The 21,769-nt window shown below is 64.5% G+C and overlaps 13 non-coding genes across 13 annotated transcripts; all 13 read left to right on the top strand.

Moving 5' to 3' along the window:
* The first annotated feature begins 582 nt into the window (after positions 1–582).
* On the top strand, positions 583–701 carry LOC147002230 (5S ribosomal RNA). Its single transcript, XR_015048764.1, has one exon. It is a non-coding gene; the product is annotated as a 5S ribosomal RNA (ribosomal RNA).
* A 1,577-nt stretch (positions 702–2,278) lies between these two features.
* Positions 2,279–2,397, top strand: LOC147002231 (5S ribosomal RNA). The gene has a single exon (XR_015048765.1). It is a non-coding gene; the product is annotated as a 5S ribosomal RNA (ribosomal RNA).
* A 1,569-nt stretch (positions 2,398–3,966) lies between these two features.
* Positions 3,967–4,085, top strand: LOC147002232 (5S ribosomal RNA). Its single transcript, XR_015048766.1, has one exon. It is a non-coding gene; the product is annotated as a 5S ribosomal RNA (ribosomal RNA).
* A 1,530-nt stretch (positions 4,086–5,615) lies between these two features.
* LOC147002233 (5S ribosomal RNA) lies at positions 5,616–5,734 on the top strand. The gene has a single exon (XR_015048768.1). It is a non-coding gene; the product is annotated as a 5S ribosomal RNA (ribosomal RNA).
* Positions 5,735–7,278: 1,544 nt separating this feature from the next.
* On the top strand, positions 7,279–7,397 carry LOC147002234 (5S ribosomal RNA). Its single transcript, XR_015048769.1, has one exon. It is a non-coding gene; the product is annotated as a 5S ribosomal RNA (ribosomal RNA).
* A 1,547-nt stretch (positions 7,398–8,944) lies between these two features.
* Positions 8,945–9,063, top strand: LOC147002235 (5S ribosomal RNA). The gene has a single exon (XR_015048770.1). It is a non-coding gene; the product is annotated as a 5S ribosomal RNA (ribosomal RNA).
* A 1,559-nt stretch (positions 9,064–10,622) lies between these two features.
* On the top strand, positions 10,623–10,741 carry LOC147002236 (5S ribosomal RNA). The gene has a single exon (XR_015048771.1). It is a non-coding gene; the product is annotated as a 5S ribosomal RNA (ribosomal RNA).
* A 1,565-nt stretch (positions 10,742–12,306) lies between these two features.
* On the top strand, positions 12,307–12,425 carry LOC147002237 (5S ribosomal RNA). The gene has a single exon (XR_015048772.1). It is a non-coding gene; the product is annotated as a 5S ribosomal RNA (ribosomal RNA).
* A 1,571-nt stretch (positions 12,426–13,996) lies between these two features.
* LOC147002238 (5S ribosomal RNA) lies at positions 13,997–14,115 on the top strand. The gene has a single exon (XR_015048773.1). It is a non-coding gene; the product is annotated as a 5S ribosomal RNA (ribosomal RNA).
* A 1,571-nt stretch (positions 14,116–15,686) lies between these two features.
* LOC147002239 (5S ribosomal RNA) lies at positions 15,687–15,805 on the top strand. Its single transcript, XR_015048774.1, has one exon. It is a non-coding gene; the product is annotated as a 5S ribosomal RNA (ribosomal RNA).
* Positions 15,806–17,378: 1,573 nt separating this feature from the next.
* LOC147002240 (5S ribosomal RNA) lies at positions 17,379–17,497 on the top strand. Its single transcript, XR_015048775.1, has one exon. It is a non-coding gene; the product is annotated as a 5S ribosomal RNA (ribosomal RNA).
* Positions 17,498–19,064: 1,567 nt separating this feature from the next.
* Positions 19,065–19,183, top strand: LOC147002241 (5S ribosomal RNA). The gene has a single exon (XR_015048776.1). It is a non-coding gene; the product is annotated as a 5S ribosomal RNA (ribosomal RNA).
* Positions 19,184–20,705: 1,522 nt separating this feature from the next.
* On the top strand, positions 20,706–20,824 carry LOC147002242 (5S ribosomal RNA). The gene has a single exon (XR_015048777.1). It is a non-coding gene; the product is annotated as a 5S ribosomal RNA (ribosomal RNA).
* Positions 20,825–21,769: the final 945 nt, after the last annotated feature.

Consider the following 21,769-nt stretch of genomic DNA (forward strand, 5'->3'; position numbering starts at 1 on the left):
ACAGACAGGGACGGTGGGTGGGTAGGTGGGTGGACCAGTCGGCGAGGTGGGGCGGAACGTCCGAGGTCCAGGGTGGGTCAGGATTTGAGAAGCTGGGAGGGACCTCGGGTGGGTGGAAGGGGAAGTCCCGGGTGGGTGAGGGCGCTGTTGCACGAAGCCCGTGGAACCGTCCAGGAGGGGAGGGAGGGGAGAAGAAGCGAGGAGGGGAGATGTGTGTGCGGCCAAGGCTGGCACTCACTGGCTGGGCCCGTGGTGCCTCGAGGGCAGGCAGAGGGGGGCTGGTGGGGGCTCTGGGGGAGGTTGTGGGCAGCGTGAGGCAGGCAGCGGGAAGCGAGGAGGCACCGTGGGCTGGGGCGTGTCGTGTGGGTGGGGCTCGGGCCGGGCGTGTCGTGTCATGTCGTGTCGTGTCGGTGTGTGGTGTGTGTCTGTGGGCTGTGCGCTGGGCTCTGGTCTCAGGGCTCGTGTGAGCTCGTCGTCGTCGTGGGGCGTCGGGCGTCGGGCATCGGGCGTCGGGCGGGCGAGTGAGCGAAGGAGCGAGCGTGCGCAGCAGGCTCTTGGGGCTTGTCGGCGCCACCCGCCCTCGTCTACGGCCATACCACCCTGAACGCGCCCGATCTCGTCTGATCTCGGAAGCTAAGCAGGGTCGGGCCTGGTTAGTACTTGGATGGGAGACCGCCTGGGAATACCGGGTGCTGTAGGCTTTTTGGACTCCCCTCTGTCTCTCTCTCCCTTTTGGCCACGGACACGGCCGCCCGGCGACCCAGGCTCAGGCCAGGCCCATCCACACCCCACACCCCACACCCCCGAAGGAGCCCACCCTCGTCCTCTCACAGGAGGCTCCCGGAGCCCTAAGGCAGGGCACACCGTGCTGGCCACCCCAGCACCACCCTGCTGAGCTAGCTAGCTAGCTAGCAAGGGCACACGGGACACGGGACACCGGATGGGAGAGCCTCTCTCCATTTGCACCGAGCCCAGGCTGGCCTGAACACTCCACCCTCATCCAACACCGCACTTGCCTCCCACCTTGTGTGAGTGGTAGTGTGTGTGTGTGTGTGTCTGTGTGCGAGAGAGTTGTATGTGTTTTGCCCCTCCTGACTTCTGATAATTCACCTGGGTCCCAGTGTGTGGGTCTGTGTGTGTGTGTCTGTGTGTAAGCTGAGGACCGACCCTCCGTGCTTGCTTGCTCAATCAGCCAGTACACACGTGTGTGTGTGTGTGTGTGTGTGTGTGTGTGTGTGTGTGTGTGTTTGCCTGAGGGTAGGGGCAGGTGGGCCAGACTGCGAGTGTGTGAGTGGTGTGAGTGTGTGTTTCCCGTGCGTGGGCGTGTCTGCGTGTGTCTGTGTGCTGCCTGCTCCGTCTAGCCAGCCGGTCCTCCTTTTTTGTCCGGGTGCACAAGCCGCAGTGCCCTGACACGTGTCTGCTTCCGTGGGCCCATGGGTGGGTAGGGGGCACGTTTGTGTGCCTGTCCGGGTGTGGTGTGTGCTTGCGCTCTGGAGGCAGTGCACGGGCAGTGCAGTGCGTGCCTCTTGGGCTAGCCTGTGCCGCTGGGTGTGGCTGTGCGTGTCCCAGTGTCCCAGGTGGGCTGGGATGCCATCCATCCATCCATCCATCCATCCATCCATCCATCCATCCATCCATCCATCCACAGTGGGTTTACTTCCCTTGCGTGCCCGGGCTGAGGGGCCCAGTCCTGGGCACAGACAGGGACGGTGGGTGGGTAGGTGGGTGGACCAGTCGGCGAGGTGGGGCGGAACGTCCGAGGTCCAGGGTGGGTCAGGATTTGAGAAGCTGGGAGGGACCTCGGGTGGGTGGAAGGGGAAGTCCCGGGTGGGTGAGGGCGCTGTTGCACGAAGCCCGTGGAACCGTCCAGGAGGGGAGGGAGGGGAGAAGAAGCGAGGAGGGGAGATGTGTGTGCGGCCAAGGCTGGCACTCACTGGCTGGGCCCGTGGTGCCTCGAGGGCAGGCAGAGGGGGGCTGGTGGGGGCTCTGGGGGAGGTTGTGGGCAGCGTGAGGCAGGCAGCGGGAAGCGAGGAGGCACCGTGGGCTGGGGCGTGTCGTGTGGGTGGGGCTCGGGCCGGGCGTGTCGTGTCATGTCGTGTCGTGTCGGTGTGTGGTGTGTGTCTGTGGGCTGTGCACTGGGCTCTGGTCTCAGGGCTCGTGTGAGCTCGTCGTCGTCGTGGGGCGTCGGGCGTCGGGCATCGGGCGTCGGGCGGGCGAGTGAGCGAAGGAGCCAGCGTGCGCAGCAGGCTCTTGGGGCTTGTCGGCGCCACCCGCCCTCGTCTACGGCCATACCACCCTGAACGCGCCCGATCTCGTCTGATCTCGGAAGCTAAGCAGGGTCGGGCCTGGTTAGTACTTGGATGGGAGACCGCCTGGGAATACCGGGTGCTGTAGGCTTTTTGGACTCCCCTCTGTCTCTCTCTCCCTTTTGGCCACGGACACGGCCGCCCGGCGACCCAGGCTCAGGCCAGGCCCATCCACACCCCACACCCCACACCCCCGAAGGAGCCCACCCTCGTCCTCTCACAGGAGGCTCCCGGAGCCCTAAGGCAGGGCACACCGTGCTGGCCACCCCAGCACCACCCTGCTGAGCTAGCTAGCTAGCTAGCAAGGGCACACGGGACACGGGACACCGGATGGGAGAGCCTCTCTCCATTTGCACCGAGCCCAGGCTGGCCTGAACACTCCACCCTCATCCAACACCGCACTTGCCTCCCACCTTGTGTGAGTGGTAGTGTGTGTGTGTGTGTGTCTGTGTGCGAGAGAGTTGTATGTGTTTTGCCCCTCCTGACTTCTGATAATTCACCTGGGTCCCAGTGTGTGGGTCTGTGTGTGTGTGTCTGTGTGTAAGCTGAGGACCGACCCTCCGTGCTTGCTTGCTCAATCAGCCAGTACACACGTGTGTGTGTGTGTGTGTGTGTGTGTGTGTGTGTGTGTGTGTGTGTTTGCCTGAGGGTAGGGGCAGGTGGGCCAGACTGCGAGTGTGTGAGTGGTGTGAGTGTGTGTTTCCCGTGCGTGGGCGTGTCTGCGTGTGTCTGTGTGCTGCCTGCTCCGTCTAGCCAGCCGGTCCTCCTTTTTTGTCCGGGTGCACAAGCCGCAGTGCCCTGACACGTGTCTGCTTCCGTGGGCCCATGGGTGGGTAGGGGGCACGTTTGTGTGCCTGTCCGGGTGTGGTGTGTGCTTGCGCTCTGGAGGCAGTGCACGGGCAGTGCAGTGCGTGCCTCTTGGGCTAGCCTGTGCCGCTGGGTGTGGCTGTGCGTGTCCCAGTGTCCCAGGTGGGCTGGGATGCCATCCATCCATCCATCCATCCATCCATCCATCCATCCATCCATCCACAGTGGGTTTACTTCCCTTGCGTGCCCGGGCTGAGGGGCCCAGTCCTGGGCACAGACAGGGACGGTGGGTGGGTAGGTGGGTGGACCAGTCGGCGAGGTGGGGCGGAACGTCCGAGGTCCAGGGTGGGTCAGGATTTGAGAAGCTGGGAGGGACCTCGGGTGGGTGGAAGGGGAAGTCCCGGGTGGGTGAGGGCGCTGTTGCACGAAGCCCGTGGAACCGTCCAGGAGGGGAGGGAGGGGAGAAGAAGCGAGGAGGGGAGATGTGTGTGCGACCAAGGCTGGCACTCACTGGCTGGGCCCGTGGTGCCTCGAGGGCAGGCAGAGGGGGGCTGGTGGGGGCTCTGGGGGAGGTTGTGGGCAGCGTGAGGCAGGCAGCGGGAAGCGAGGAGGCACCGTGGGCTGGGGCGTGTCGTGTGGGTGGGGCTCGGGCCGGGCGTGTCGTGTCATGTCGTGTCGTGTCGGTGTGTGGTGTGTGTCTGTGGGCTGTGCGCTGGGCTCTGGTCTCAGGGCTCGTGTGAGCTCGTCGTCGTCGTGGGGCGTCGGGCGTCGGGCATCGGGCGTCGGGCGGGCGAGTGAGCGAAGGAGCGAGCGCGAAGCAGGCTCTTGGGGCTTGTCGGCGCCACCCGCCCTCGTCTACGGCCATACCACCCTGAACGCGCCCGATCTCGTCTGATCTCGGAAGCTAAGCAGGGTCGGGCCTGGTTAGTACTTGGATGGGAGACCGCCTGGGAATACCGGGTGCTGTAGGCTTTTTGGACTCCCCTCTGTCTCTCTCTCCCTTTTGGCCACGGACACGGCCGCCCGGCGACCCAGGCTCAGGCCAGGCCCATCCACACCCCACACCCCACACCCCCGAAGGAGCCCACCCTCGTCCTCTCACAGGAGGCTCCCGGAGCCCTAAGGCAGGGCACACCGTGCTGGCCACCCCAGCACCACCCTGCTGAGCTAGCTAGCTAGCTAGCAAGGGCACACGGGACACGGGACACCGGATGGGAGAGCCTCTCTCCATTTGCACCGAGCCCAGGCTGGCCTGAACACTCCACCCTCATCCAACACCGCACTTGCCTCCCACCTTGTGTGAGTGGTAGTGTGTGTGTGTGTGTGTCTGTGTGCGAGAGAGTTGTATGTGTTTTGCCCCTCCTGACTTCTGATAATTCACCTGGGTCCCAGTGTGTGGGTCTGTGTGTGTGTGTCTGTGTGTAAGCTGAGGACCGACCCTCCGTGCTTGCTTGCTCAATCAGCCAGTACACACGTGTGTGTGTGTGTGTGTGTGTGTGTGTGTGTGTGTGTGTGTGTGTTTGCCTGAGGGTAGGGGCAGGTGGGCCAGACTGCGAGTGTGTGAGTGGTGTGAGTGTGTGTTTCCCGTGCGTGGGCGTGTCTGCGTGTGTCTGTGTGCTGCCTGCTCCGTCTAGCCAGCCGGTCCTCCTTTTTTGTCCGGGTGCACAAGCCGCAGTGCCCTGACACGTGTCTGCTTCCGTGGGCCCATGGGTGGGTAGGGGGCACGTTTGTGTGCCTGTCCGGGTGTGGTGTGTGCTTGCGCTCTGGAGGCAGTGCACGGGCAGTGCAGTGCGTGCCTCTTGGGCTAGCCTGTGCCGCTGGGTGTGGCTGTGCGTGTCCCAGTGTCCCAGGTGGGCTGGGATGCCATCCATCCATCCATCCATCCATCCATCCATCCATCCATCCATCCATCCACAGTGGGTTTACTTCCCTTGCGTGCCCGGGCTGAGGGGCCCAGTCCTGGGCACAGACAGGGACGGTGGGTGGGTAGGTGGGTGACCAGTCGGCGAGGTGGGGCGGAACGTCCGAGGTCCAGGGTGGGTCAGGATTTGAGAAGCTGGGAGGGACCTCGGGTGGGTGGAAGGGGAAGTCCCGGGTGGGTGAGGGCGCTGTTGCACGAAGCCCGTGGATCCGTCCAGGAGGGGAGGGAGGGGAGAAGAAGCGAGGAGGGGAGATGTGTGTGCGGCCAAGGCTGGCACTCACTGGCTGGGCCCGTGGTGCCTCGAGGGCAGGCAGAGGGGGGCTGGTGGGGGCTCTGGGGGAGGTTGTGGGCAGCGTGGGCTGGAGCGTGTCGTGTGGGTGGGGCTCGGGCCGGGCGTGTCGTGTCGTGTCGTGTCGGTGTGTGGTGTGTGTCTGTGGGCTGTGCGCTGGGCTCTGGTCTCAGGGCTCGTGTGAGCTCGTCGTCGTCGTGGGGCGTCGGGCATCGGGCGTCGGGCGGGCGAGTGAGCGAAGGAGCGAGCGCGCGCAGCAGGCTCTTGGGGCTTGTCGGCGCCACCCGCCCTCGTCTACGGCCATACCACCCTGAACGCGCCCGATCTCGTCTGATCTCGGAAGCTAAGCAGGGTCGGGCCTGGTTAGTACTTGGATGGGAGACCGCCTGGGAATACCGGGTGCTGTAGGCTTTTTGGACTCCCCTCTGTCTCTCTCTCCCTTTTGGCCACGGACACGGCCGCTCGGCGACCCAGGCTCAGGCCAGGCCCATCCACACCCCACACCCCACACCCCACACCCCCCAAGGAGCCCACCCTCGTCCTCTCACAGGCTTGCCCTCTCACAGGAGGCTCCCGGAGCCCTAAGGCAGGGCACACCATGCTGGCCACCCCAGCACCACCCTGCTGAGCTAGCTAGCTAGCTAGCAAGGGCACACGGGACACGGGACACCGGATGGGAGAGCCTCTCTCCATTTGCACCGAGCCCAGGCTGGCCTGAACACTCCACCCTCATCCAACACCGCACTTGCCTCCCACCTTGTGTGAGTGGTAGTGTGTGTGTGTGTCTGTGTGCGAGAGAGTTGTATGTGTTTTGCCCCTCCTGACTTCTGCTAATTCACCTGGGTCCCAGTGTGTGGGTCTGTGTGTGTGTCTGTGTGTAAGCTGAGGACCGACCCTCCGTGCTTGCTTGCTCAATCAGCCAGTACACACGTGTGTGTGTGTGTGTGTGTGTGTGTGTGTGTGTGTGTGTGTGTGTTTGCCTGAGGGTAGGGGCAGGTGGGCCAGACTGCGAGTGTGTGAGTGGTGTGAGTGTGTGTTTCCCGTGCGTGGGCGTGTCTGCGTGTGTCTGTGTGCTGCCTGCTCCGTCTAGCCAGCCGGTCCTCCTTTTTTGTCCGGGTGCACAAGCCGCAGTGCCCTGACACGTGTCTGCTTCCGTGGGCCCATGGGTGGGTAGGGGGCACGTTTGTGTGCCTGTCCGGGTGTGGTGTGTGCTTGCGCTCTGGAGGCAGTGCACGGGCAGTGCAGTGCGTGCCTCTTGGGCTAGCCTGTGCCGCTGGGTGTGGCTGTGCGTGTCCCAGTGTCCCAGGTGGGCTGGGATGCCATCCATCCATCCATCCATCCATCCATCCATCCATCCATCCATCCACAGTGGGTTTACTTCCCTTGCGTGCCCGGGCTGAGGGGCCCAGTCCTGGGCACAGACAGGGACGGTGGGTGGGTAGGTGGGTGGACCAGTCGGCGAGGTGGGGCGGAACGTCCGAGGTCCAGGGTGGGTCAGGATTTGAGAAGCTGGGAGGGACCTCGGGTGGGTGGAAGGGGAAGTCCCGGGTGGGTGAGGGCGCTGTTGCACGAAGCCCGTGGAACCGTCCAGGAGGGGAGGGAGGGGAGAAGAAGCGAGGAGGGGAGATGTGTGTGCGGCCAAGGCTGGCACTCACTGGCTGGGCCCGTGGTGCCTCGAGGGCAGGCAGAGGGGGGCTGGTGGGGGCTCTGGGGGAGGTTGTGGGCAGCGTGGGCTGGGGCGTGTCGTGTGGGTGGGGCTCGGGCCGGGCGTGTCGTGTCGTGTCGTGTCGGTGTGTGGTGTGTGTCTGTGGGCTGTGCGCTGGGCTCTGGTCTCAGGGCTCGTGTGAGCTCGTCGTCGTCGTGGGGCGTCGGGCATCGGGCGTCGGGCGGGCGAGTGAGCGAAGGAGCGAGCGCGCGCAGCAGGCTCTTGGGGCTTGTCGGCGCCACCCGCCCTCGTCTACGGCCATACCACCCTGAACGCGCCCGATCTCGTCTGATCTCGGAAGCTAAGCAGGGTCGGGCCTGGTTAGTACTTGGATGGGAGACCGCCTGGGAATACCGGGTGCTGTAGGCTTTTTGGACTCCCCTCTGTCTCTCTCTCCCTTTTGGCCACGGACACGGCCGCCCGGCGACCCAGGCTCAGGCCAGGCCCATCCACACCCCACACCCCACACCCCACACCCCCCAAGGAGCCCACCCTCGTCCTCTCACAGGCTTGCCCTCTCACAGGAGGCTCCCGGAGCCCTAAGGCAGGGCACACCATGCTGGCCACCCCAGCACCACCCTGCTGAGCTAGCTAGCTAGCTAGCAAGGGCACACGGGACACGGGACACCGGATGGGAGAGCCTCTCTCCATTTGCACCGAGCCCAGGCTGGCCTGAACACTCCACCCTCATCCAACACCGCACTTGCCTCCCACCTTGTGTGAGTGGTAGTGTGTGTGTGTGTCTGTGTGCGAGAGAGTTGTATGTGTTTTGCCCCTCCTGACTTCTGCTAATTCACCTGGGTCCCAGTGTGTGGGTCTGTGTGTGTGTCTGTGTGTAAGCTGAGGACCGACCCTCCGTGCTTGCTTGCTCAATCAGCCAGTACACACGTGTGTGTGTGTGTGTGTGTGTGTGTGTGTGTGTGTGTGTGTGTGTTTGCCTGAGGGTAGGGGCAGGTGGGCCAGACTGCGAGTGTGTGAGTGGTGTGAGTGTGTGTTTCCCGTGCGTGGGCGTGTCTGCGTGTGTCTGTGTGCTGCCTGCTCCGTCTAGCCAGCCGGTCCTCCTTTTTTGTCCGGGTGCACAAGCCGCAGTGCCCTGACACGTGTCTGCTTCCGTGGGCCCATGGGTGGGTAGGGGGCACGTTTGTGTGCCTGTCCGGGTGTGGTGTGTGCTTGCGCTCTGGAGGCAGTGCACGGGCAGTGCAGTGCGTGCCTCTTGGGCTAGCCTGTGCCGCTGGGTGTGGCTGTGCGTGTCCCAGTGTCCCAGGTGGGCTGGGATGCCATCCATCCATCCATCCATCCATCCATCCATCCATCCATCCATCCATCCACAGTGGGTTTACTTCCCTTGTGTGCCCGGGCTGAGGGGCCCAGTCCTGGGCACAGACAGGGACGGTGGGTGGGTAGGTGGGTGACCAGTCGGCGAGGTGGGGCGGAACGTCCGAGGTCCAGGGTGGGTCAGGATTTGAGAAGCTGGGAGGGACCTCGGGTGGGTGGAAGGGGAAGTCCCGGGTGGGTGAGGGCGCTGTTGCACGAAGCCCGTGGATCCGTCCAGGAGGGGAGGGAGGGGAGAAGAAGCGAGGAGGGGAGATGTGTGTGCGGCCAAGGCTGGCACTCACTGGCTGGGCCCGTGGTGCCTCGAGGGCAGGCAGAGGGGGGCTGGTGGGGGCTCTGGGGGAGGTTGTGGGCAGCGTGGGCTGGGGCGTGTCGTGTGGGTGGGGCTCGGGCCGGGCGTGTCGTGTCGTGTCGGTGTGTGGTGTGTGTCTGTGGGCTGTGCGCTGGGCTCTGGTCTCAGGGCTCGTGTGAGCTCGTCGTCGTCGTGGGGCGTCGGGCGTCGGGCATCGGGCGTCGGGCGGGCGAGTGAGCGAAGGAGCGAGCGCGAAGCAGGCTCTTGGGGCTTGTCGGCGCCACCCGCCCTCGTCTACGGCCATACCACCCTGAACGCGCCCGATCTCGTCTGATCTCGGAAGCTAAGCAGGGTCGGGCCTGGTTAGTACTTGGATGGGAGACCGCCTGGGAATACCGGGTGCTGTAGGCTTTTTGGACTCCCCTCTGTCTCTCTCTCCCTTTTGGCCACGGACACGGCCGCCCGGAGACCCAGGCTCAGGCCAGGCCCATCCACACCCCACACCCCACACCCCCGAAGGAGCCCACCCTCGTCCTCTCACAGGAGGCTCCCGGAGCCCTAAGGCAGGGCACACCGTGCTGGCCACCCCAGCACCACCCTGCTGAGCTAGCTAGCTAGCTAGCAAGGGCACACGGGACACGGGACACCGGATGGGAGAGCCTCTCTCCATTTGCACCGAGCCCAGGCTGGCCTGAACACTCCACCCTCATCCAACACCGCACTTGCCTCCCACCTTGTGTGAGTGGTAGTGTGTGTGTGTGTGTGTCTGTGTGCGAGAGAGTTGTATGTGTTTTGCCCCTCCTGACTTCTGATAATTCACCTGGGTCCCAGTGTGTGGGTCTGTGTGTGTGTGTCTGTGTGTAAGCTGAGGACCGACCCTCCGTGCTTGCTTGCTCAATCAGCCAGTACACACGTGTGTGTGTGTGTGTGTGTGTGTGTGTGTGTTTGCCTGAGGGTAGGGGCAGGTGGGCCAGACTGCGAGTGTGTGAGTGGTGTGAGTGTGTGTTTCCCGTGCGTGGGCGTGTCTGCGTGTGTCTGTGTGCTGCCTGCTCCGTCTAGCCAGCCGGTCCTCCTTTTTTGTCCGGGTGCACAAGCCGCAGTGCCCTGACACGTGTCTGCTTCCGTGGGCCCATGGGTGGGTAGGGGGCACGTTTGTGTGCCTGTCCGGGTGTGGTGTGTGCTTGCGCTCTGGAGGCAGTGCACGGGCAGTGCAGTGCGTGCCTCTTGGGCTAGCCTGTGCCGCTGGGTGTGGCTGTGCGTGTCCCAGTGTCCCAGGTGGGCTGGGATGCCATCCATCCATCCATCCATCCATCCATCCATCCATCCATCCATCCATCCACAGTGGGTTTACTTCCCTTGCGTGCCCGGGCTGAGGGGCCCAGTCCTGGGCACAGACAGGGACGGTGGGTGGGTAGGTGGGTGGACCAGTCGGCGAGGTGGGGCGGAACGTCCGAGGTCCAGGGTGGGTCAGGATTTGAGAAGCTGGGAGGGACCTCGGGTGGGTGGAAGGGGAAGTCCCGGGTGGGTGAGGGCGCTGTTGCACGAAGCCCGTGGAACCGTCCAGGAGGGGAGGGAGGGGAGAAGAAGCGAGGAGGGGAGATGTGTGTGCGGCCAAGGCTGGCACTCACTGGCTGGGCCCGTGGTGCCTCGAGGGCAGGCAGAGGGGGGCTGGTGGGGGCTCTGGGGGAGGTTGTGGGCAGCGTGAGGCAGGCAGCGGGAAGCGAGGAGGCACCGTGGGCTGGGGCGTGTCGTGTGGGTGGGGCTCGGGCCGGGCGTGTCGTGTCATGTCGTGTCGTGTCGGTGTGTGGTGTGTGTCTGTGGGCTGTGCGCTGGGCTCTGGTCTCAGGGCTCGTGTGAGCTCGTCGTCGTCGTGGGGCGTCGGGCGTCGGGCATCGGGCGTCGGGCGGGCGAGTGAGCGAAGGAGCGAGCGCGAAGCAGGCTCTTGGGGCTTGTCGGCGCCACCCGCCCTCGTCTACGGCCATACCACCCTGAACGCGCCCGATCTCGTCTGATCTCGGAAGCTAAGCAGGGTCGGGCCTGGTTAGTACTTGGATGGGAGACCGCCTGGGAATACCGGGTGCTGTAGGCTTTTTGGACTCCCCTCTGTCTCTCTCTCCCTTTTGGCCACGGACACGGCCGCCCGGCGACCCAGGCTCAGGCCAGGCCCATCCACACCCCACACCCCACACCCCCGAAGGAGCCCACCCTCGTCCTCTCACAGGAGGCTCCCGGAGCCCTAAGGCAGGGCACACCGTGCTGGCCACCCCAGCACCACCCTGCTGAGCTAGCTAGCTAGCTAGCAAGGGCACACGGGACACGGGACACCGGATGGGAGAGCCTCTCTCCATTTGCACCGAGCCCAGGCTGGCCTGAACACTCCACCCTCATCCAACACCGCACTTGCCTCCCACCTTGTGTGAGTGGTAGTGTGTGTGTGTGTGTGTCTGTGTGCGAGAGAGTTGTATGTGTTTTGCCCCTCCTGACTTCTGATAATTCACCTGGGTCCCAGTGTGTGGGTCTGTGTGTGTGTGTCTGTGTGTAAGCTGAGGACCGACCCTCCGTGCTTGCTTGCTCAATCAGCCAGTACACACGTGTGTGTGTGTGTGTGTGTGTGTGTGTGTGTGTGTTTGCCTGAGGGTAGGGGCAGGTGGGCCAGACTGCGAGTGTGTGAGTGGTGTGAGTGTGTGTTTCCCGTGCGTGGGCGTGTCTGCGTGTGTCTGTGTGCTGCCTGCTCCGTCTAGCCAGCCGGTCCTCCTTTTTTGTCCGGGTGCACAAGCCGCAGTGCCCTGACACGTGTCTGCTTCCGTGGGCCCATGGGTGGGTAGGGGGCACGTTTGTGTGCCTGTCCGGGTGTGGTGTGTGCTTGCGCTCTGGAGGCAGTGCACGGGCAGTGCAGTGCGTGCCTCTTGGGCTAGCCTGTGCCGCTGGGTGTGGCTGTGCGTGTCCCAGTGTCCCAGGTGGGCTGGGATGCCATCCATCCATCCATCCATCCATCCATCCATCCATCCATCCATCCATCCACAGTGGGTTTACTTCCCTTGCGTGCCCGGGCTGAGGGGCCCAGTCCTGGGCACAGACAGGGACGGTGGGTGGGTAGGTGGGTGGACCAGTCGGCGAGGTGGGGCGGAACGTCCGAGGTCCAGGGTGGGTCAGGATTTGAGAAGCTGGGAGGGACCTCGGGTGGGTGGAAGGGGAAGTCCCGGGTGGGTGAGGGCGCTGTTGCACGAAGCCCGTGGAACCGTCCAGGAGGGGAGGGAGGGGAGAAGAAGCGAGGAGGGGAGATGTGTGTGCGGCCAAGGCTGGCACTCACTGGCTGGGCCCGTGGTGCCTCGAGGGCAGGCAGAGGGGGGCTGGTGGGGGCTCTGGGGGAGGTTGTGGGCAGCGTGAGGCAGGCAGCGGGAAGCGAGGAGGCACCGTGGGCTGGGGCGTGTCGTGTGGGTGGGGCTCGGGCCGGGCGTGTCGTGTCATGTCGTGTCGTGTCGGTGTGTGGTGTGTGTCTGTGGGCTGTGCGCTGGGCTCTGGTCTCAGGGCTCGTGTGAGCTCGTCGTCGTCGTGGGGCGTCGGGCGTCGGGCATCGGGCGTCGGGCGGGCGAGTGAGCGAAGGAGCGAGCGCGCGCAGCAGGCTCTTGGGGCTTGTCGGCGCCACCCGCCCTCGTCTACGGCCATACCACCCTGAACGCGCCCGATCTCGTCTGATCTCGGAAGCTAAGCAGGGTCGGGCCTGGTTAGTACTTGGATGGGAGACCGCCTGGGAATACCGGGTGCTGTAGGCTTTTTGGACTCCCCTCTGTCTCTCTCTCCCTTTTGGCCACGGACACGGCCGCCCGGCGACCCAGGCTCAGGCCAGGCCCATCCACACCCCACACCCCACACCCCCGAAGGAGCCCACCCTCGTCCTCTCACAGGAGGCTCCCGGAGCCCTAAGGCAGGGCACACCGTGCTGGCCACCCCAGCACCACCCTGCTGAGCTAGCTAGCTAGCTAGCAAGGGCACACGGGACACGGGACACCGGATGGGAGAGCCTCTCTCCATTTGCACCGAGCCCAGGCTGGCCTGAACACTCCACCCTCATCCAACACCGCACTTGCCTCCCACCTTGTGTGAGTGGTAGTGTGTGTGTGTGTGTGTCTGTGTGCGAGAGAGTTGTATGTGTTTTGCCCCTCCTGACTTCTGATAATTCACCTGGGTCCCAGTGTGTGGGTCTGTGTGTGTGTGTCTGTGTGTAAGCTGAGGACCGACCCTCCGTGCTTGCTTGCTCAATCAGCCAGTACACACGTGTGTGTGTGTGTGTGTGTGTGTGTGTGTGTGTGTGTGTGTTTGCCTGAGGGTAGGGGCAGGTGGGCCAGACTGCGAGTGTGTGAGTGGTGTGAGTGTGTGTTTCCCGTGCGTGGGCGTGTCTGCGTGTGTCTGTGTGCTGCCTGCTCCGTCTAGCCAGCCGGTCCTCCTTTTTTGTCCGGGTGCACAAGCCGCAGTGCCCTGACACGTGTCTGCTTCCGTGGGCCCATGGGTGGGTAGGGGGCACGTTTGTGTGCCTGTCCGGGTGTGGTGTGTGCTTGCGCTCTGGAGGCAGTGCACGGGCAGTGCAGTGCGTGCCTCTTGGGCTAGCCTGTGCCGCTGGGTGTGGCTGTGCGTGTCCCAGTGTCCCAGGTGGGCTGGGATGCCATCCATCCATCCATCCATCCATCCATCCATCCATCCATCCATCCATCCACAGTGGGTTTACTTCCCTTGCGTGCCCGGGCTGAGGGGCCCAGTCCTGGGCACAGACAGGGACGGTGGGTGGGTAGGTGGGTGGACCAGTCGGCGAGGTGGGGCGGAACGTCCGAGGTCCAGGGTGGGTCAGGATTTGAGAAGCTGGGAGGGACCTCGGGTGGGTGGAAGGGGAAGTCCCGGGTGGGTGAGGGCGCTGTTGCACGAAGCCCGTGGAACCGTCCAGGAGGGGAGGGAGGGGAGAAGAAGCGAGGAGGGGAGATGTGTGTGCGGCCAAGGCTGGCACTCACTGGCTGGGCCCGTGGTGCCTCGAGGGCAGGCAGAGGGGGGCTGGTGGGGGCTCTGGGGGAGGTTGTGGGCAGCGTGAGGCAGGCAGCGGGAAGCGAGGAGGCACCGTGGGCTGGGGCGTGTCGTGTGGGTGGGGCTCGGGCCGGGCGTGTCGTGTCATGTCGTGTCGTGTCGGTGTGTGGTGTGTGTCTGTGGGCTGTGCGCTGGGCTCTGGTCTCAGGGCTCGTGTGAGCTCGTCGTCGTCGTGGGGCGTCGGGCGTCGGGCATCGGGCGTCGGGCGGGCGAGTGAGCGAAGGAGCGAGCGTGCGCAGCAGGCTCTTGGGGCTTGTCGGCGCCACCCGCCCTCGTCTACGGCCATACCACCCTGAACGCGCCCGATCTCGTCTGATCTCGGAAGCTAAGCAGGGTCGGGCCTGGTTAGTACTTGGATGGGAGACCGCCTGGGAATACCGGGTGCTGTAGGCTTTTTGGACTCCCCTCTGTCTCTCTCTCCCTTTTGGCCACGGACACGGCCGCCCGGCGACCCAGGCTCAGGCCAGGCCCATCCACACCCCACACCCCACACCCCCGAAGGAGCCCACCCTCGTCCTCTCACAGGAGGCTCCCGGAGCCCTAAGGCAGGGCACACCGTGCTGGCCACCCCAGCACCACCCTGCTGAGCTAGCTAGCTAGCTAGCAAGGGCACACGGGACACGGGACACCGGATGGGAGAGCCTCTCTCCATTTGCACCGAGCCCAGGCTGGCCTGAACACTCCACCCTCATCCAACACCGCACTTGCCTCCCACCTTGTGTGAGTGGTAGTGTGTGTGTGTGTGTGTCTGTGTGCGAGAGAGTTGTATGTGTTTTGCCCCTCCTGACTTCTGATAATTCACCTGGGTCCCAGTGTGTGGGTCTGTGTGTGTGTGTCTGTGTGTAAGCTGAGGACCGACCCTCCGTGCTTGCTTGCTCAATCAGCCAGTACACACGTGTGTGTGTGTGTGTGTGTGTGTGTGTGTGTGTGTGTGTGTTTGCCTGAGGGTAGGGGCAGGTGGGCCAGACTGCGAGTGTGTGAGTGGTGTGAGTGTGTGTTTCCCGTGCGTGGGCGTGTCTGCGTGTGTCTGTGTGCTGCCTGCTCCGTCTAGCCAGCCGGTCCTCCTTTTTTGTCCGGGTGCACAAGCCGCAGTGCCCTGACACGTGTCTGCTTCCGTGGGCCCATGGGTGGGTAGGGGGCACGTTTGTGTGCCTGTCCGGGTGTGGTGTGTGCTTGCGCTCTGGAGGCAGTGCACGGGCAGTGCAGTGCGTGCCTCTTGGGCTAGCCTGTGCCGCTGGGTGTGGCTGTGCGTGTCCCAGTGTCCCAGGTGGGCTGGGATGCCATCCATCCATCCATCCATCCATCCATCCATCCATCCATCCATCCATCCACAGTGGGTTTACTTCCCTTGCGTGCCCGGGCTGAGGGGCCCAGTCCTGGGCACAGACAGGGACGGTGGGTGGGTAGGTGGGTGGACCAGTCGGCGAGGTGGGGCGGAACGTCCGAGGTCCAGGGTGGGTCAGGATTTGAGAAGCTGGGAGGGACCTCGGGTGGGTGGAAGGGGAAGTCCCGGGTGGGTGAGGGCGCTGTTGCACGAAGCCCGTGGAACCGTCCAGGAGGGGAGGGAGGGGAGAAGAAGCGAGGAGGGGAGATGTGTGTGCGGCCAAGGCTGGCACTCACTGGCTGGGCCCGTGGTGCCTCGAGGGCAGGCAGAGGGGGGCTGGTGGGGGCTCTGGGGGAGGTTGTGGGCAGCGTGAGGCAGGCAGCGGGAAGCGAGGAGGCACCGTGGGCTGGGGCGTGTCGTGTGGGTGGGGCTCGGGCCGGGCGTGTCGTGTCATGTCGTGTCGTGTCGGTGTGTGGTGTGTGTCTGTGGGCTGTGCACTGGGCTCTGGTCTCAGGGCTCGTGTGAGCTCGTCGTCGTCGTGGGGCGTCGGGCGTCGGGCATCGGGCGTCGGGCGGGCGAGTGAGCGAAGGAGCCAGCGTGCGCAGCAGGCTCTTGGGGCTTGTCGGCGCCACCCGCCCTCGTCTACGGCCATACCACCCTGAACGCGCCCGATCTCGTCTGATCTCGGAAGCTAAGCAGGGTCGGGCCTGGTTAGTACTTGGATGGGAGACCGCCTGGGAATACCGGGTGCTGTAGGCTTTTTGGACTCCCCTCTGTCTCTCTCTCCCTTTTGGCCACGGACACGGCCGCCCGGCGACCCAGGCTCAGGCCAGGCCCATCCACACCCCACACCCCACACCCCCGAAGGAGCCCACCCTCGTCCTCTCACAGGAGGCTCCCGGAGCCCTAAGGCAGGGCACACCGTGCTGGCCACCCCAGCACCACCCTGCTGAGCTAGCTAGCTAGCTAGCAAGGGCACACGGGACACGGGACACCGGATGGGAGAGCCTCTCTCCATTTGCACCGAGCCCAGGCTGGCCTGAACACTCCACCCTCATCCAACACCGCACTTGCCTCCCACCTTGTGTGAGTGGTAGTGTGTGTGTGTGTGTGTCTGTGTGCGAGAGAGTTGTATGTGTTTTGCCCCTCCTGACTTCTGATAATTCACCTGGGTCCCAGTGTGTGGGTCTGTGTGTGTGTGTCTGTGTGTAAGCTGAGGACCGACCCTCCGTGCTTGCTTGCTCAATCAGCCAGTACACACGTGTGTGTGTGTGTGTGTGTGTGTGTGTGTGTGTGTGTGTGTGTTTGCCTGAGGGTAGGGGCAGGTGGGCCAGACTGCGAGTGTGTGAGTGGTGTGAGTGTGTGTTTCCCGTGCGTGGGCGTGTCTGCGTGTGTCTGTGTGCTGCCTGCTCCGTCTAGCCAGCCGGTCCTCCTTTTTTGTCCGGGTGCACAAGCCGCAGTGCCCTGACACGTGTCTGCTTCCGTGGGCCCATGGGTGGGTAGGGGGCACGTTTGTGTGCCTGTCCGGGTGTGGTGTGTGCTTGCGCTCTGGAGGCAGTGCACGGGCAGTGCAGTGCGTGCCTCTTGGGCTAGCCTGTGCCGCTGGGTGTGGCTGTGCGTGTCCCAGTGTCCCAGGTGGGCTGGGATGCCATCCATCCATCCATCCATCCATCCATCCATCCATCCATCCATCCATCCACAGTGGGTTTACTTCCCTTGCGTGCCCGGGCTGAGGGGCCCAGTCCTGGGCACAGACAGGGACGGTGGGTGGGTAGGTGGGTGGACCAGTCGGCGAGGTGGGGCGGAACGTCCGAGGTCCAGGGTGGGTCAGGATTTGAGAAGCTGGGAGGGACCTCGGGTGGGTGGAAGGGGAAGTCCCGGGTGGGTGAGGGCGCTGTTGCACGAAGCCCGTGGAACCGTCCAGGAGGGGAGGGAGGGGAGAAGAAGCGAGGAGGGGAGATGTGTGTGCGGCCAAGGCTGGCACTCACTGGCTGGGCCCGTGGTGCCTCGAGGGCAGGCAGAGGGGGGCTGGTGGGGGCTCTGGGGGAGGTTGTGGGCAGCGTGAGGCAGGCAGCGGGAAGCGAGGAGGCACCGTGGGCTGGGGCGTGTCGTGTGGGTGGGGCTCGGGCCGGGCGTGTCGTGTCATGTCGTGTCGTGTCGGTGTGTGGTGTGTGTCTGTGGGCTGTGCACTGGGCTCTGGTCTCAGGGCTCGTGTGAGCTCGTCGTCGTCGTGGGGCGTCGGGCGTCGGGCATCGGGCGTCGGGCGGGCGAGTGAGCGAAGGAGCCAGCGTGCGCAGCAGGCTCTTGGGGCTTGTCGGCGCCACCCGCCCTCGTCTACGGCCATACCACCCTGAACGCGCCCGATCTCGTCTGATCTCGGAAGCTAAGCAGGGTCGGGCCTGGTTAGTACTTGGATGGGAGACCGCCTGGGAATACCGGGTGCTGTAGGCTTTTTGGACTCCCCTCTGTCTCTCTCTCCCTTTTGGCCACGGACACGGCCGCCCGGCGACCCAGGCTCAGGCCAGGCCCATCCACACCCCACACCCCACACCCCCGAAGGAGCCCACCCTCGTCCTCTCACAGGAGGCTCCCGGAGCCCTAAGGCAGGGCACACCGTGCTGGCCACCCCAGCACCACCCTGCTGAGCTAGCTAGCTAGCTAGCAAGGGCACACGGGACACGGGACACCGGATGGGAGAGCCTCTCTCCATTTGCACCGAGCCCAGGCTGGCCTGAACACTCCACCCTCATCCAACACCGCACTTGCCTCCCACCTTGTGTGAGTGGTAGTGTGTGTGTGTGTGTGTCTGTGTGCGAGAGAGTTGTATGTGTTTTGCCCCTCCTGACTTCTGATAATTCACCTGGGTCCCAGTGTGTGGGTCTGTGTGTGTGTGTCTGTGTGTAAGCTGAGGACCGACCCTCCGTGCTTGCTTGCTCAATCAGCCAGTACACACGTGTGTGTGTGTGTGTGTGTGTGTGTGTGTGTGTGTGTGTGTGTTTGCCTGAGGGTAGGGGCAGGTGGGCCAGACTGCGAGTGTGTGAGTGGTGTGAGTGTGTGTTTCCCGTGCGTGGGCGTGTCTGCGTGTGTCTGTGTGCTGCCTGCTCCGTCTAGCCAGCCGGTCCTCCTTTTTTGTCCGGGTGCACAAGCCGCAGTGCCCTGACACGTGTCTGCTTCCGTGGGCCCATGGGTGGGTAGGGGGCACGTTTGTGTGCCTGTCCGGGTGTGGTGTGTGCTTGCGCTCTGGAGGCAGTGCACGGGCAGTGCAGTGCGTGCCTCTTGGGCTAGCCTGTGCCGCTGGGTGTGGCTGTGCGTGTCCCAGTGTCCCAGGTGGGCTGGGATGCCATCCATCCATCCATCCATCCATCCATCCATCCATCCATCCATCCACAGTGGGTTTACTTCCCTTGCGTGCCCGGGCTGAGGGGCCCAGTCCTGGGCACAGACAGGGACGGTGGGTGGGTAGGTGGGTGGACCAGTCGGCGAGGTGGGGCGGAACGTCCGAGGTCCAGGGTGGGTCAGGATTTGAGAAGCTGGGAGGGACCTCGGGTGGGTGGAAGGGGAAGTCCCGGGTGGGTGAGGGCGCTGTTGCACGAAGCCCGTGGAACCGTCCAGGAGGGGAGGGAGGGGAGAAGAAGCGAGGAGGGGAGATGTGTGTGCGACCAAGGCTGGCACTCACTGGCTGGGCCCGTGGTGCCTCGAGGGCAGGCAGAGGGGGGCTGGTGGGGGCTCTGGGGGAGGTTGTGGGCAGCGTGAGGCAGGCAGCGGGAAGCGAGGAGGCACCGTGGGCTGGGGCGTGTCGTGTGGGTGGGGCTCGGGCCGGGCGTGTCGTGTCATGTCGTGTCGTGTCGGTGTGTGGTGTGTGTCTGTGGGCTGTGCGCTGGGCTCTGGTCTCAGGGCTCGTGTGAGCTCGTCGTCGTCGTGGGGCGTCGGGCGTCGGGCATCGGGCGTCGGGCGGGCGAGTGAGCGAAGGAGCGAGCGCGAAGCAGGCTCTTGGGGCTTGTCGGCGCCACCCGCCCTCGTCTACGGCCATACCACCCTGAACGCGCCCGATCTCGTCTGATCTCGGAAGCTAAGCAGGGTCGGGCCTGGTTAGTACTTGGATGGGAGACCGCCTGGGAATACCGGGTGCTGTAGGCTTTTTGGACTCCCCTCTGTCTCTCTCTCCCTTTTGGCCACGGACACGGCCGCCCGGCGACCCAGGCTCAGGCCAGGCCCATCCACACCCCACACCCCACACCCCCGAAGGAGCCCACCCTCGTCCTCTCACAGGAGGCTCCCGGAGCCCTAAGGCAGGGCACACCGTGCTGGCCACCCCAGCACCACCCTGCTGAGCTAGCTAGCTAGCTAGCAAGGGCACACGGGACACGGGACACCGGATGGGAGAGCCTCTCTCCATTTGCACCGAGCCCAGGCTGGCCTGAACACTCCACCCTCATCCAACACCGCACTTGCCTCCCACCTTGTGTGAGTGGTAGTGTGTGTGTGTGTGTGTCTGTGTGCGAGAGAGTTGTATGTGTTTTGCCCCTCCTGACTTCTGATAATTCACCTGGGTCCCAGTGTGTGGGTCTGTGTGTGTGTGTCTGTGTGTAAGCTGAGGACCGACCCTCCGTGCTTGCTTGCTCAATCAGCCAGTACACACGTGTGTGTGTGTGTGTGTGTGTGTGTGTGTGTGTGTGTTTGCCTGAGGGTAGGGGCAGGTGGGCCAGACTGCGAGTGTGTGAGTGGTGTGAGTGTGTGTTTCCCGTGCGTGGGCGTGTCTGCGTGTGTCTGTGTGCTGCCTGCTCCGTCTAGCCAGCCGGTCCTCCTTTTTTGTCCGGGTGCACAAGCCGCAGTGCCCTGACACGTGTCTGCTTCCGTGGGCCCATGGGTGGGTAGGGGGCACGTTTGTGTGCCTGTCCGGGTGTGGTGTGTGCTTGCGCTCTGGAGGCAGTGCACGGGCAGTGCAGTGCGTGCCTCTTGGGCTAGCCTGTGCCGCTGGGTGTGGCTGTGCGTGTCCCAGTGTCCCAGGTGGGCTGGGATGCCATCCATCCATCCATCCATCCATCCATCCATCCATCCATCCATCCATCCACAGTGGGTTTACTTCCCTTGCGTGCCCGGGCTGAGGGGCCCAGTCCTGGGCACAGACAGGGACGGTGGGTGGGTAGGTGGGTGACCAGTCGGCGAGGTGGGGCGGAACGTCCGAGGTCCAGGGTGGGTCAGGATTTGAGAAGCTGGGAGGGACCTCGGGTGGGTGGAAGGGGAAGTCCCGGGTGGGTGAGGGCGCTGTTGCACGAAGCCCGTGGATCCGTCCAGGAGGGGAGGGAGGGGAGAAGAAGCGAGGAGGGGAGATGTGTGTGCGGCCAAGGCTGGCACTCACTGGCTGGGCCCGTGGTGCCTCGAGGGCAGGCAGAGGGGGGCTGGTGGGGGCTCTGGGGGAGGTTGTGGGCAGCGTGGGCTGGAGCGTGTCGTGTGGGTGGGGCTCGGGCCGGGCGTGTCGTGTCGTGTCGTGTCGGTGTGTGGTGTGTGTCTGTGGGCTGTGCGCTGGGCTCTGGTCTCAGGGCTCGTGTGAGCTCGTCGTCGTCGTGGGGCGTCGGGCATCGGGCGTCGGGCGGGCGAGTGAGCGAAGGAGCGAGCGCGCGCAGCAGGCTCTTGGGGCTTGTCGGCGCCACCCGCCCTCGTCTACGGCCATACCACCCTGAACGCGCCCGATCTCGTCTGATCTCGGAAGCTAAGCAGGGTCGGGCCTGGTTAGTACTTGGATGGGAGACCGCCTGGGAATACCGGGTGCTGTAGGCTTTTTGGACTCCCCTCTGTCTCTCTCTCCCTTTTGGCCACGGACACGGCCGCCCGGCGACCCAGGCTCAGGCCAGGCCCATCCACACCCCACACCCCACACCCCACACCCCCCAAGGAGCCCACCCTCGTCCTCTCACAGGCTTGCCCTCTCACAGGAGGCTCCCGGAGCCCTAAGGCAGGGCACACCATGCTGGCCACCCCAGCACCACCCTGCTGAGCTAGCTAGCTAGCTAGCAAGGGCACACGGGACACGGGACACCGGATGGGAGAGCCTCTCTCCATTTGCACCGAGCCCAGGCTGGCCTGAACACTCCACCCTCATCCAACACCGCACTTGCCTCCCACCTTGTGTGAGTGGTAGTGTGTGTGTGTGTCTGTGTGCGAGAGAGTTGTATGTGTTTTGCCCCTCCTGACTTCTGCTAATTCACCTGGGTCCCAGTGTGTGGGTCTGTGTGTGTGTCTGTGTGTAAGCTGAGGACCGACCCTCCGTGCTTGCTTGCTCAATCAGCCAGTACACACGTGTGTGTGTGTGTGTGTGTGTGTGTGTGTGTGTGTGTGTGTGTTTGCCTGAGGGTAGGGGCAGGTGGGCCAGACTGCGAGTGTGTGAGTGGTGTGAGTGTGTGTTTCCCGTGCGTGGGCGTGTCTGCGTGTGTCTGTGTGCTGCCTGCTCCGTCTAGCCAGCCGGTCCTCCTTTTTTGTCCGGGTGCACAAGCCGCAGTGCCCTGACACGTGTCTGCTTCCGTGGGCCCATGGGTGGGTAGGGGGCACGTTTGTGTGCCTGTCCGGGTGTGGTGTGTGCTTGCGCTCTGGAGGCAGTGCACGGGCAGTGCAGTGCGTGCCTCTTGGGCTAGCCTGTGCCGCTGGGTGTGGCTGTGCGTGTCCCAGTGTCCCAGGTGGGCTGGGATGCCATCCATCCATCCATCCATCCATCCATCCATCCATCCA

Source organism: Mus caroli, unplaced genomic scaffold, assembly GCF_978045245.1.
Source record: "Mus caroli unplaced genomic scaffold, Mus_caroli_1 scaffold_10, whole genome shotgun sequence".
In the NCBI taxonomy this organism is placed as follows: domain Eukaryota; kingdom Metazoa; phylum Chordata; class Mammalia; order Rodentia; family Muridae; genus Mus; species Mus caroli.